Source organism: Pan paniscus, chromosome 17, assembly GCF_029289425.2.
Source record: "Pan paniscus chromosome 17, NHGRI_mPanPan1-v2.0_pri, whole genome shotgun sequence".
NCBI classification, from domain to species: domain Eukaryota; kingdom Metazoa; phylum Chordata; class Mammalia; order Primates; family Hominidae; genus Pan; species Pan paniscus.
Window position 1 is genome coordinate 30419711 of NC_073266.2, and position 14833 is coordinate 30434543.

The following is a 14833-nucleotide window of genomic DNA, read 5'->3' on the forward strand; positions in this document are numbered from 1 at the left end:
CCCTACAAGTGTACACATTTCCATATAAAATATATTCTAGAAGGAATGTAAAATCCTAATCACTCTCATATGCTAAAGCAGCAAAGACTTCTATTATTTTAAGGGATATGTTTCTCATTCTGGAATAAGAATTAAATATCAGGCCATCTCACTAAGTAAAAATTGAATGCAACTAGGATCACGAAATAATTGTCAAGCTTATTTATATTAAGATAATAAAAAGATTGAATTATATATCACTGAAATGCTGAAAGGCTAATCCTTAAGTGCATAAATCAAGACTTAATTAACTTTTACAGTATTTTATAGTTCTTTGTTAGAAGTGAATTTTGTTTTATGATGAAGGAATGAGTATTTTCAAACTTGGGGAAATGCTCTTTATTTCATACACACAGAAGAATATAAGCCAGTAAAAATGGATATCTATTTGTGTCCTAATAAATATTAATAACTTGGGTATCCAATATCTATATTTTAAAAAGATTCTTTGACAGAGGAAATGGTTTGTTTATGAATATATCACTAGCTCCAGAAATCAATGCCTTATTGTACAAGACCACACCAAATGAGTCATATGTTTTTAAAAAATGACAAGCTTTGTTCTATTTTAAGCATTTTTTTTTTTTTTGAGATGGAGTTTCACTCTGTTGCCCAGGCTGGAGTGCCGTGGCACGATCTTGGCTCACTGCAACCTCCACCTACTGGGTTAAAGTGATTCTCCTGCCTCAGCCTCCCGAGTAGCTGGGACTACAGGCATCCGCCACCACACCTGGCTAATTTTTTGTATTTTTAGTAGAGATGGGGTTTCACCATGTTGGCCAGGCTGGTCTTGAACTCCTGACCTCAAGTGATCCACCCACTTTGGCCTCCGAAAGTGTTGGAATTACAAGCGTGAGCCACTGTGCCCGGCTTAAGCATATTAATGTTTGAAAATATGATAATAACTGAAATACTGTTGAAATAATATACTACATACTAGGATTCAGCATGAAGTAAACAAAATTGCTATTATTGTTCAACACACTTCTCTTGAGACTCTTAATACTGTGATTTTGTATCCCAATTTCTTGTAGTTAACATATTCTTCTGTTGCTACAGGTGTCATTTTAATTCCTTCATACCATTCAACTTAGAACTTCTGGCCCATGTCAAAGGATTCATGGCCTTGGATATGTCTATGCAAATGGAAAAGAAGCTGGTGTTTGATACCACCTGCTTCCACTTCTCTAAATTTATCCCTGATTACCAGGATGTTCTCAGACTTTCCATGGAGGCATAAAAGTCTTATGAACTCAACCCAGAGGTAAGCTGAGAAATCCCACCTCTGAATACAAAAGCAATTATCTTCAACCCTGCACTTTGATCTAAAGGTGGCTTGCATTTGAGCCTAGCAATTTGTCTAAGGAGTTTTGAGTAGGTGGGAAAACATTTACGCTTTGGGCTTTGAGCTCTTGCTCAAATCTTTGTCTTGATGAATCTTGTGAATGCTCAAGTACACTGGGGCTTCACACACATTCACTGAAAAAGCACCCTTCTCCTTCTGCTCTCCCTGGAAAATCTCTGACACAGGCGTTTACCTGTGCAGCACACATAACTGAAGTTCTCAGGGAGTAGACAGAAAGGGCTTCATGACAGACAGCTAAATATTAAAAAGAAATCCTTGGAGTTTTTACCTTAAAGCTCAGTCCTATCTCCTCTCACTCCTCCCATCTTCAAATCCTTGTTTTTATCCAGAATGGTTTAATTACTTTTGTTCCCTTGAAAATCTTTGACCTCAGGTTTTAGGTCAAGATATTTTTCTAAACAAAGTTCTCTGCCTAATATTGTACCAGCTGTTGAAATAATTCATCTTATGTTTCTGCTACTATAAATACTTCATGTTATATAAAATACAGATATAAAAAATAAACACACCAAACATAATTGTTAAATGAATCAACAAACACCTTCCTTGAGTATATTCACCTTTTACCAGAAGGTTTAAAGACAAGACATTGAGTAACACAAAGAAGAAACTTCTCCTGGCACCTAATCAGGCAGATTTTTAAGAGAGATGTGAGGCCTCAGTGGTCTTCTCCATCCCCCGAGTCATAACCTTTATGTCTCTATTTGACAAAAGAAGAGCAGCAGGAATGTCCAAATGTTTTCAGACCAGAGTTAATCAGTTTTTCTCATCTTCAAAATGTATGGTCACTTAAGTCAGCTCTTTTCAAACATGTAGACCAAAGTACCACTTTGATCTGAGTGGAGAGAAACCAGAGAGGCCTGGGGATGCTCTATTAAGCAACTTGCTGCAAACGTGGTATTTCTCTGAAGATCCAAACTTTCATCTAAAAAAATGCACATTTTGGGTCATGTTCCATTAAAATACGTCTAATATAAAAAGAGTACTGCACATTATTTAGTCCTGATTAAAACTGCTATTCTAGGAAGGCACCACTTCTACCACATAGTTCTGCATATAAAGTAAGATTTGGGCCAGGTGCGGTCACTCATGCTTGTAATCCCAGCACTTTGGGAGGCCAAGGCAGGAGGATCACTTGAGGCCAAAGCAGGAGGATGGGTTGAGTCCAGGAGTTCCAGACAAGCCTGGACAACATGGTGAAACACTGTCTCTCCTAAAACAACACAAATTAGCCAGAAGTGGTGGCATGCATCTGTAGTACGAGCTACTTGGGGGGCTGAGGTGGAAGGATCGCTTAAGTCTCAGAAGTCAAGGCTGCACCGAGCCAAGATCATGCCATTGTACTCCAGCCTGGGTGACAAAGCAAGACCCTGCCTCAGTAACAAAAAAAAAAAAAAAGATTTGGGTTTCCAAATCTTTGGAATTTGGTGTGAAAAGTACAGTCTTATGTAAGAGACAGATTTGCAGAAACATGGACAATTTAAGGCTCTGAACTGCAAAATGGTCACCTCTAAGTTGAGTGCCCATATGTCCTGGTTTGAAATGGGTTAAGCATGTTGTCCTGGCATCACTGTTATTAGCCAAAAGCACTTTTGTTCAGATGACAAATTACGTGGTCACCTTGCCAACAAGCCATGAAACTGCCACTATATTCTCAATTCACAGTTCTCTTTGACAGAAACACCCACAGCCATGGGGCAGTAAGAATGACAGCCAAAACTGTGAACAATCGATCAGGCCCCAAGAGAAACTAATGATGGAGATCAACCAAATGATATGGCTGTCAGAAATGTGACATCTAAATTTTCAGTTACTTGAAATAAAGGAAAAAAAAATCAACTAACAATGCTTAAAACAATAAATAAGACTACTGATACTAAAAGAAGCAGAAATTAAAGAAATAAAACAAAAACAGAGCTCAACTCATACCAGATATTAAAAATCATTTCTGTCCTCATAATACACAGACCAATGTGAGATTTCCTAAGAGAAAGTATAGCACCTTCCGTGTTTTCTGCCCCTATGGACCTATGACACCAACCTAAAGGCATACATGTAGCCCATAAAAAATAAGTACATAATAATTTGAAGCAGTTACGTGAGTAATTAGCACTCCTTCTGTTGATTAAAACACATATTTCAAAATGACTCATTAAAGACAGAATAAATCCAAAGCCAGAAAATGGTTCATTCATAGGAGGGGTGTGTGTGTGTGTGTGTGTGTGTGTGTGTGTGTGTGTGTGTGTGTGTGTGTGTGTGTGTCTTCTGATAATTTACCACTTAAATTGGCAATGAATTATTATTTACATTGTACATTATCCATAGCAATTTTTAAAATGTTCAATTCCTGTTGGCTTCTATAATGTTTTTTAAAAAGTTTTCCTGTGCTTGAAAATGATGAGCTCTCGAAAATTGCCTAAAACTGAGCTTTTTCATTTAACATTTTAAGACTCCTCTCACATTACTTAGTCTAATTCTCAGGAAGAACAATAGAACACTCTAAAACTATCTGTGTACCAATTGGCTGCAATGAACTTTAAAGAGCAAGTTTAGTAAGTTCTTGAGATAAAACACTTTATGCCAAGTTATGAATGCAAACTTACACTACTTAAAATGAAAACTATATCCAGTATTATCCTAAGTTAAATACATATAAGATGACCAATATGGTCTTTTTTTGAAACCAATGAGCCTATATATCTCTCCTCCACATTGGTACATGGTATCAGCAACCCCTACTCCTGAGAACATACAAGAACTTTATACAAGTACTTTATTATTATATTACCAAGGATTAATGTCCTCTCTAAATTCATCTGACTGAACTTTTAGTCTCTTTCATTAGTTTGTCCATCTCTTCCCAGCCATCAGCCCTTTTCCTTCCTGACTTTTCCCTCTTTTGCTTCCTAGCTGGGGTAGCCTGGCTTATCCCATCCACAATCCTCCCTGTCACTTACAATGCCCTGGCTCTTGTCCTTCCATCACCTCCGCAACATGGAACCCACATTCCTATATTAGAGGGCTAACCTTACATTGTGACTTCTGGCTCCCATGTCAAAGACTTTGTAAACCACCGGGTGACTGAATAAAGAGGACGTTTCTACATCAGATTGATGATACCCAGTCTTCCTGGGGCTGAGGTGTCCTTGGAAAGCTTCCACTTCTCTTCTGCCCTCTCCCACTTCCTCAGAAGCTTGTCCAGTTGCTATTCTAAATGTTTGCCAAACATTTTAAAATCTGACATCCATAGCACTTAATCACTGCCCAGTAAACGTTAGGCATTTAAATATCTTTAAGTGAATGACAGAGTGACTTCTTACATATTCAGGAATTTGAAGTCATTGATAAGGACAGGCCTTATTCTGTATTGCTGCAAAGGGAACATGTGCACCTTGGAGGAAGTTACAGACGGACCTAGATCAATAGGAGCGCAGTTAGGAGCTGCCCAGCCATCACTAACTTTACAAGGCAAGCACTTCCTAACCATATGCATGATTTAATAACGGTGGGTGGAGACCTGTTATGGTTTCTGTCTAGGTGACTGTGTCTGAGTGATCTTCAGAGATCCCTTCAAGATTCAGATTTACAACTGTGCCAGGAGCTATGAAATGATAAGGATTATATACAAACAGTAATGAGCAAAAATTAAGTGTAGCAGAAAAGACTTAGAAAACGCTTTCCAAGCTTCCATGCCTTCTCTGCCTGGAGCACCCTAAACAGCTCAGTCTTGCGCTCTTACTCATGTGGGGTGTAGCAGGTAAAAGAAAGAAGTATCAGGAGCAACACAAGCGCCATATGATGGCTTCAAGTGTTTTTGGTAAATTCACAGTGAGTCTTTTGAAGTGGTCCTCTCTTCTACAGAAGTAAATCCCAGAGATTACTTTATTTAAAGTGTCCCTGACCCTGGGACAGCCCTCAGAGAGAAGAAAAAATGAAGGGAGGCAGAGACATGGGGGTGAGGGGCAGAGAGAACTGGCTTAAGATAGGCTTCCAAGTCCTAGACCAGTTCTCCCTATGAGGCAGGCCTGTATTCTTATTTTCTTTTTTTTATTATTGAATTTTATTTTTATTTTCAAACATAACACCACAAAACACAAATTTTATTCCACAAATCTATAAATGTATGTGCTCATAAAATTGATAGAATTTATATTTTATCTGAAAATATCTACTGATTAGTCTAAATTTACTGAGATGTTAGAACAAAATTAGGCCAGGCATGGTGGCTCATGCCTGTAATCCCAGCATTTTGAGAGGCTGAGACAGGAGGATTGCTTGAGCCTAGGAGTTCAAGACCAGCCTAGGCAACACAGTGAGATCCCATCTCCACCAAAATAGACGGGATAAAGAAAACGTGGTACAAATACACCATGGAATACTCTGCAGCCATAAAAAAGAATGAGATCATGTCCTTTGCAGTGTGAAGATGGAAGCCAGCAACCTCAGCAAACACACACAGGAACAGAAAATCAAACACAGCATGTTCAAACTCATAAGTGGGAGTTGAACAATGACAACACATGGACACAGGGAGGGAAACAACACACACCAGGGCCTTTCGAGGAGTGGGGAGCAAGAGGAGGGAGAGCATTAGGACAAATACCAAATGCATGCGGGGCTTAAAATCTAGATGACGGGTTGATAGGTGCAGCAAACCACCATGGCACATGTATATGTAGGTAACAAACTTTCACACTCTGCACATGTATCCTGGAACTTAAAGTAAAATTTATATATATATATATATATGTGTGTGTGTGTGTCTTTTATGCTTAAGCACAAATCACTTGGTTTTTGTTACTTGGAATCTAAAAAGCTTAAGTAATATACCACAGCACCTGTAGGACCGTTTGAAGCCGCCATGTCATATCAACACATGCCTGGCTCAGAAAGGCTTGTCGCCAAGTACACAGAGTATTTTCCAACATAATTTTCTAACAGAGCACACAGCAGGTCAGTCAACAGGTACTGCTACTCAGAAGACCCTAGGCTCTAAAACCTTTCTTGAAGTCCTTCTGACAGGTGTTTCCAACCAGAATCCCAGGCATTTATCATCAGAGTTTTTGTAGTTACAACCAAGTCCCAATACTGCACTGGAAACAAAAGGCTTGGAATGTGCCACTGGAACTGTGTCTGGGAAACTTTGGTGAATTACAAGTGCAGGGGCTTTACAAATCCGAGTCCCACACAGAACGACACTAAACAGTACCTCACTGAGCACCTTCAGGTTCTGTGCTTGCCTCTGCTGCACAGAAACGACATGCAAAAATGGGTGTTGACTGTGTTGGGTGGCTGGCACTTTTTTTTTCTCTTTCATTATCACCAATGAACAAAATTGTCAAACAATTGTGGGAGAAAAAAATCGGAAAGAATAGTGTGCAGCACAATATCAATAAACCATGATTGGGCTGTAAAGGCACCAAGCCAGTACTGAGAGACCAGGAAGTGAGGCAGCTGATTAAGCAGACACCCAAAACATTCCAGTAGCTAGGAGAATATTTTATGTTTAAAGAGATTTTTAAAAATTCTCATGGGTCTATAAATCCTTTGAAAGGTATTTTCACCTTGCTAAAACCTCATTTGAAAAACAATTTGGAGCATTACAGAAGTCTTAGACTTTTTTTCCCCTCTCAAATTTTAAACAGTCACAGGACTAGGAAAATTCTTGACCACATGCATTATCCTTCAGACACAGCGTAGAGAAATACTGAAAAGGCTGTGCCTGGACTCTCTCTCCTTCTTTACCCATACTGACCTGCGAGTCCACACTGAGCATCCCACTGCCATAATTCAAAGTAAATGAATGGTTATTTGGACAGAGCACTGCGGATGACCTCTGCCACACGCACGAAAAAAAGATGGGAGTGAGAGTGCAGTTTTATTTAAGTAAAAAGTAATAAGCACAAAAACTTCAGATACTTTTTGTCACAACTAATTCGATAAAAATAGCTAAGGCGCATTAATGCAAACAGTTAATGATAAATGACTGATTCATATATACTAACAGGCATCATCAAGCCTTCTCCTTGGCAATAAGACTTTGTAAGTGTCAATTCTTGCTATCCTAAGATTATCAAAAAGAAGTAAAAAGGTCCCCTTTTTAAAATTTAATGATGAACTTTCTCAGGAGGATCTTTTCCTAAGTTACTCTGGGTTGGTAGGGATTTAATGCATGAGAACCCAAGAGCGTTGGGTTAAATTTATAAATTAAATAAGTTAAATTTATATATTTAAACAAGTATATTATAAATAAATATTATTTATATTACATTATAAATTATTAGTTTATAATTAAAATGATTATAAAAATGTTTATAAATTATATACTTATGTTTATAATGAACTTCAAGTGCATTTTACAAAGGTGAAGCACCACCCCTAATCCTCCTTGTTTAATTCCAGATAGTAAACAAAGGATAAGAAATAAGAGGTGGATATAATTGAAGGGTTTACATTACAAAAAAAAAAAAAAAAAACAGAAAAGAAAGAAAAGAAGTAGGAGGAAAATAAAAAATGTTTTCTTTTCCACTGCTGCAGTTTTAAAAAATACTGAACAAAGACTAGAGAGATGGTGAAATTATAAGAAATAATGACCAAATCAGAAATATGACCAACAAATCCTAAGGTCTATCACGCCATTTTGTCAATTGTGTAGAAGAACACTGCTTTTTACGTATGTTCCCACAAGGGCCAAAACAAAAAGAGAAATTTAGGTAGAATTTTCTGATTGTGAATTAATTAACTTACCTCATTTAATTGTTACGAGTCCAAGTAATGTATGTTATCAGTACTTACAGATAAAACAAATTCGTCACATTAGGTAACTTGCCCAAAGTCATTCAAATAATGAGTGACAAAGTCACTCCCAAAGTCACCCCTTCCTCCTTCAGTGACCTACGAGACTGACACTGCACAACAGAATCTCAACGTGGTCCTTCTGTGCAGAGTGCAGCGAACTGATGACACTATCTATCTAGAAGGTTTTGCTGCTGCTCTTTTTATTCAGTGCTTTTCTAAGAAGCCCAAAGCCTGTCACAGATATTACCTTATTAATCTTTACCATTTATCTGGGTATACTGGTTTTGGATGTTACTACTGTCGTTATTACGGATGGGAAAATTAACCTGAGCACAAATGTCAGCAAGTGTGTGGCAGCTTGGACTGGAAGTCTTGCCACCTAATACATAATCCAGGGCCCTAGTCACTAAATCTTGCTTTTTGTGATACGGCAAAACACACAAGGTCATGCTACTATTAATCTTTAATGAAACTGAATGTCACCTATACTATTCTGAATCATCATTCAGTTTCTAGTATAATATTCAGTATATAGTCAATCCCCAGACCACATATTCCTATATAAAGGTTGAAAGAAAATCCAATTTACTTTCTAAAATTACATAAATTATTAACATGTCACAACAATTTTACATAAAAAAGGGATATTAATTTGCCCATCAATTTATACTCAGATACTTTTCCTCTCTTTAAGGAGTTGATTCTCTATTATTGTGGATTGATTATTTTTCCTTTCCTTAAAGAATTCTTAAAAATAATAACAGCAATGTGATAAATGTTTCATTTCCTGTCCATCAGCAGCAGAAGCTCCTTCTGCCCAGAGGATAAATCGAATGCTCTGTGACAATGAGGGGTGCGTAACAAGCAACTTGCAGCTCTGCTCAAACTGGGTTCACCATGCTGCTTCTTCGTTTTACAAATGCACAGCAAATACAGCTGCATTTAAAAAGGTTCCTAAGGTTTCCCCCAAATACCTAATATTATTGTTTAGATATGAACTCTATGTTGCCCAGGCTGGAGTGCTGTGGCTATTCACAGGCACAATCATGGCACACTCCAGCCTTGAACTCCTGGGCTCCAGCAATCTTCCCTTCCCGCCTCAGCCTCCTGAGTCTCCATAAATGCCGTTACTTCAGCCTGGAATTCTCTCCTACTTTCCTTCTTTTATCAAGTACAGTCTTAGCTGTCCTTCAAGGCTTGGCAAAAAGACCACTTCCTCATCTCAGCCTTAGCTGACATGGGCTTCAGCATTGGCCCATTCTCTTGGGTCATGTAATATTTTAGTAGTTCTTGTATTTAGCAAGCAGTTTCCATTTGTACCTAAGAGTTTCTATGATCATTCTTTTTAAGGCTGTAAGCTCCTTGCGAGGTGGGGCCAGAATTGTTTTATCTCTGTACTTCCCAAGCACAGTTCCCTATTTACGTCCCAGGTTTTCCATGAATGCTTGGTGGATGTAGTGCAGAGACCTTTGAGCTACAAAGTTCTTGGGTCTAGTCAAAGCAACAGTGGCCTTTGTGATATCACCTACCTCAGCTATTTCACTTGTAAAGTGGACTCATGATACCCACTCCTGGGAACTTGTTTTCCTCACTCCAGAGCAAAACTGGAAATATGCTTTGTAAATTTTTTTAGTAAAAAGTGTGTTTATATAAAGCACTGAAGACGCTGTAATTTTTTTTTTTTTTTTTTTTTTTTTGAGAAGGAGTCTTACTCTGTTGCCCAGGCTGGAGTGCAGTTGCACGATCTCGGCTCACTGCAACCTCTGCCTCCCGGGTCCAAGCAATTCTCTTGCCTCAGCTTCCTGAGTAGGTGGGATTACAGGTGCATGTCACCGCACCCAACTAATTTTTGTATTTTTAGGACAAAATTTTTGTAATTTTTTGCATATTTTTTTGTATAATTTTGTATTTTTGTATATTTCACCATGTTGGTCAGGCTGGTCCCAAACTCCTGACCTTGTGATCCGCCTGCCTCGGTCTCCCAAAGTGCTAGGACTACAGGCATGAGCCACCACGCCTGGCCTAATATTTTTATACTATACAAGTATAAAGTGTCATACCTATATGTGCATGTATTTTAGGATAAAATGTGATATACTGTGTAAAACACTTGAAATAATAAATACGTGGTCCTTATAACATATTTGAGCCCTTTGAATTAAAGACATGCTTAAAATAAATACTCTCAGGAATTAGCAAGAAATAAAGCTACCCCACTCGTATGTAATTTATAGATGAATGTAGAAAAAAAATCAGTATAGGTTTATATAATGAACATGCAAACTCTTTCCTATAACTATTACTGTATTATGTAAATATCGGAACCAGAGAGAAACCAAAATCTATCAATGCGTGAATATTGGTCAGCCATATAGATGAAAGAAAATGAAGAGAGGCAGAGGCATCCCCTCAAGCCTTCACTTCAGGTCTCTGCTTGGAAAGTGTGATCATCTCCAGATTATTGGTATGGATAGATAGTCGTTCTTTTAAAAATGAATGCCGCATTTCTAGTGACCAAATTAAATCAACAGCAATGTTAACGATCTGTTGTCTGTCTTTTGTAACTCTTGTCAACTCTCTTGTCCTTTCATTTCTGTGACCACACACTTACTTTCTGCTTTGCCCTACACCAATCTGAAATCAGTTCCTTTTGAATGTACCAGAAAGAATGTGTTTATACAAAGCATTGAGGACTCTCAAATATTTTTCTTGTGTTTTCTTTTTTTTCTTTTTTTTTTTTTTTTTTGACAGACTCTTGCTCTGTCACCCAAGCTGGAGTGCAGTGATGCAATCTTGGCTCACTGCAACCTCCGCCTCCGCCTCCGCCATGAGAGGTTCAAGTGACTCTCATGCCTCGGTCTCCCGAGTAGCTGGGATTACAGGCATGCACCACCAAACCTGGCTAACTTTTTTATTTTCAGTAGAGATGAGGTTTCACCATGTTGGCCAGGCTGGTCTCGAACTCCTGACCTCAAGTGATCCACTCGCCTCAGCCTCACAAAGTGCTGGAATTACAGGTGTGAGCCACTACTCCTGGCCTCTTAAGTTTTCTTTAGGTGAGGTTAATTACAATGTTTATATCAAATATTCAGAAGCAAAATCTTGATCGCCCATTTTCTTCCATCAGCCAGCAGGAGTTCAGGTTCTTGCTTCTTCCTGTGTATCCATCCACCCTTTCCACCAATTATATCTTTTTCTAGTAACACAGCACTTCAGGACCACCTTAAGTTCATTCCAAAATTTCATTTTGGTGTTTACACAGGAAGAAGGATCCTAGTTAAAAGACTACACTTCTTAGAAGACATTTTAGGTACTATTTTTTGTTAATTGATATTTCGAGGTCTCATACATTTCAGGAGCTTTTCCAACTAACTTTAGTATTCACTCCAAGATTAATTCAGATAAATGCAATTTTTCCTACCTGTAGGCACCTAAAGAGTTGTTGGGGTTTGTGTGTGTGGTGGGGGGGCGGGGGTGGGATGGGGAGTGCATTTTTCATTACAATTCTAATTTAAAAGGTTTAAAAATGATAAATGATCAATTCTACACTTATCTTTAAATTCATTAGTAATAATACACTTTCAAAGTTCAGGATAAATTATTTCCTTCTTCAACACTTAAGTATTTAACCATTCTTGTCACAGATCCCTTGGAAAGGTTCTGCTCTAAATTAATTTAAAAACTATCATACTAAGTATAGTAAGCCCTATCAAAGTAAGCAAGGTTGTCAATCAGAGTTGTCAATCTGGTTGTCAATCAGCCTTTCAGGGACTCAAGTCCCCAAGTGTTATCCAGAGTTAGCAACATTCTCTTTGTTGGATTTGAAGCTATGTTTCATATTTCAAATTGAGTATAAACAGCTTTCAATGAGAAGAAGACTTCACTTAATTTGAAAAAGGTAGAGGTTTGAGAAGCATATTTAGTTTTTGTCATCTTTAAAATAAAATGAAATAGAAAACCTAACTAGAGAAATATTATATTTATTTAAAAATATGTGTCAATCGACTGTTTCTGTTATCAGTAAGGCTTCTAGTCAACAGTAGGCCACTGTAGCATGTGGAGCAATTTTGTTTCATTTTGTCTCATTTTGTCATACACCTTTGTGTTAGGGTAGAGGTTGGGGTTGGTGATGGAGAATCTGTTCCCTGATATTTGTAGTCACATAGACATGAGATGCCCTTTCTTGCTATGACTGAGTCACCAGTAAGTTCACTAAGCCACATGCACAAGTGTGGAGTTATTGAAAGGAGGCTACTCCTGAAATTTGGTGAGCTTATCAGGATAAGTTCTACTGGCGCAGCCAAACAATATTTCCAAACATGAACAGTGAGGGGCAGAGATGAGCAACCATTTTCTCTGAGGCACCAAGCAAATACTATATCATGAAAAAAATTCTGTAATTGACAGTCTCCTCTGGATTCACAGCAACGCCTTATTGAAATGCAACTTAAAGAATGAGCTATTACAAAGGATAATCCCACTGGTTTTTCACCACAATTTTTGGCACTAAATATGGACATTTCAGTGTATTTGGTGTGTGTGTTCACATATGTGAGATACACACAAGGGTATAAATGAGTGTGTATATATCCTTCTTAATTTATTCTGGTTAATTTAGACCCATCTACAAATTTTCAGACAGAACACAATTTCCTTTGTATTTAGATCTATTTTGTACATTATTCCTTAGTCTAATATACACTTTTACATTTCATTTAGCAGTAAACAACTGAAGCATTATGTATCCATAAAAGGCAATTATCCTAACCGTTCTAATTATCTTATAACACTTGCACTTTTTTCCTTCAGTGTGTGAGTATACAAATGTTTGCTTTATTTAAGAAAGGGAAAAAATGTAGACAGAAAGGATGTACTTTTTAACAATTCACTAATCCAGGAAAATGTCACTTCTTCAAAAACAAACAAGAAAACCTTTGAAATAACAAAACAGGAAAAATAAGATTTTCAGTCAAAAGATTACTTATCATGAAAAACCAAATCATTTGCTTAAAAAGGGCTTTCTAAATTGCTTTAACTTTTGCATGTTATTTTTTAAAGTTTAATTGCCTAAATTCCTGGTGATAAATTTTTTTCAAAAAATTGACCTAATATTAATTTTTTGTATTCTAAAGGTCATGAAAAAAGGTACCTAATTTCCTGAAATCCTAATTAAATGAAGCAAACCAAAATAAGACCTCATTATTCTTATACTGCCTCTGTTTAAAAAAAGAGAGAAAAAACTGGAATTCATACTAAAAACCTTAGGTTTATTCATTTTAACTTGAATTTGTTGTTTATGATGAAATCTTGAGTTTCAGGATGATATGTTTAGATATAATTTTCACTAATGGATGTAAAAGAGCTCTGTACCTAAAACATGTATTCATACTTTTTTCTTAAAAGGTCTAAATTCTTAATGCTAAGAAGTATATTATCTAAAAGTGGAGTTTTATAACTCCTACAGTTTGATATTTTTGAAGCTACAGAAAAACTTTGACAAGCTCAAATAGATTTTTCTCCCCAAAATGAGTACATGGTCATTTCAAACTGACCCTGTTATCCTTGAACTAACGGCATTCCTCCTTCACAGTGGCCAACAGAGGGGATGGTATGTACCCCAGGAGGCTGTGCAGCTGACCCTTGAACAACACAGATTTGAACTGTACGGGTCCACTTCTATGTGGATTTTCCTCCATCTCTGGCACCTGAGAGAGCCAGACCAACCTCCCACTCACTCCTGGGCCCACTCAACCTGAAGACAACCAGGATGAAGATCCACCTCCACTTGATGAACAGTAAATATATTTTCTCTGCCTTAAGACTTTCTCAGTAACATTTTATCTTCTCTAGCTTACTTTGTCATAAGAATATAGCATGTGAAACACATAACATACAAAATATGTGTTAATCGACGGTTTATGTTATCAGTAAGGCTTCTGGTCAACAGTAGCCCATTAGAAGTTTTTGGGGAGCCACAAGTTAGACGTGAATTTTCAACTGCGGTTCCCCAGCCCCTACACTGTTCAAGGGTTAACTGTATTTCCTGAACTAAAACAGATTGGTTCATAATATTTTCTGAACCAATTTGAAAATTTTTATTTTCAAACAAATTGAAAATTTTTATTATTTAATACTGTTTTCACACTGCTTTTTGAAGGTTTTTATGCTGGTGAAACTGAACCTGTCCTTATAAACATGAAGTCCCTAAGAATAGTGTTTATACCAAGATAGGGGACTTACTTAACTGAAGTCCTCCTCCATCTTCCCCTCCCTTCTTGACAGGAGCCCTGCAGGACAGGGTTGGGCTAGCAAATGGCCTTTTGCTACCACTCTTCCTCCTCCACCCTCCCCAGTGCAAGAGGCAGCACGAGGCCACTGCCAATCACCCTTGAGTAGTCCAGCTCTTTCATGTGTTTCCCACTAGTCTACATTCTGGATGAAAAAAAAATACACTTCATTTGAAAAATAAAAAATTCAATGAATTATGATCCCTTTTGCTAAGAGACAGCATTTCAAAGTGACAGGTTTTCACAAAAGGACAAAGATAATATACAGACATGTGCTGTATAATAATGAACCGCACATATGACGGTGGTCTCAAATGAGATGGTACACCTTGTTTTTATTGCG

General features: G+C 37.6%; 1 protein-coding gene across 19 annotated transcripts in view; it reads right to left on the bottom strand.

Annotated features, from left to right (window-relative positions):
* The window catches only part of PTPRM (protein tyrosine phosphatase receptor type M), an 826562-nt gene that overhangs the window by 373172 nt on the left and 438557 nt on the right, over positions 1 to 14833 (bottom strand). The gene's annotated exons all lie outside the window — the stretch shown is intronic.